Source organism: Penaeus monodon, chromosome 24 (genome assembly GCF_015228065.2).
Source record: "Penaeus monodon isolate SGIC_2016 chromosome 24, NSTDA_Pmon_1, whole genome shotgun sequence".
Classification (NCBI taxonomy): domain Eukaryota; kingdom Metazoa; phylum Arthropoda; class Malacostraca; order Decapoda; family Penaeidae; genus Penaeus; species Penaeus monodon.
In genome coordinates, this window is record NC_051409.1 from 40,591,244 (window position 1) to 40,592,039 (window position 796).

The window sequence follows — 796 nt, forward strand, 5'->3', positions numbered from 1 at the left end:
TTACTCATAGAAAGACTTATCTCTGACCACATGGCCACGCCCATCCATTATTAAAGTATAAAATGCTTGTCATATTCGATACGACAATATGCCGCATTTCTTCCTTTTATTCGATTAAAAAAAATGAACCATGTGTTGCTTTCTATTCTTCGCTAATTCAACTTACTTGTGAATATCCAACGAATCGAGAATATTTACAGAAAAAGGAGAAGAAGAGGAAGAATATGGTGAAAATGAGGAAAAAAGAAGAAGAGGATGGTGGAAGGAAGGAGAAACTGCAAAGGAAGAAAAGAAGTAGAAGGAAGAGCAGGAAATAATGATAAAAAATACATAAAAGGAAGATGAAGAAAAGGAAGACGAAGAGGAAGTAGAAAAATATAATTATAATAAGAATGAAAGAAGGTGAAGGATAAGAGAGAGAAGAATGAATAATACTAAGAAAAGATACAGAGAGATAGAAATAAAGTAAATAAAAGAATATTGATAATCATGATAACAATAAAAAATACCAATGATGATATTAACAACAAGGTAGAGGAGAGGAGGAGAAAACTAGAAGAAAGAGGGAAAAAGAGAATGAAACAAGAAGAGAGAGATAAAAACAAAAGCGTTTCCTCTCGTACCTCACTGCTCTTAAAGACATGGAGGAAAAGTTAACCAATTGTCCAGGGTTTTGGAATTCCATACCCCCCCCCCGCCCCCATATCCCGTTTTATCCCCTCCCCCCTTTTCCCCTCCCACTCCTTCACCCATACCTTCCTTACCCACTCTATATCTCTTTTTCATATCTGTCCCT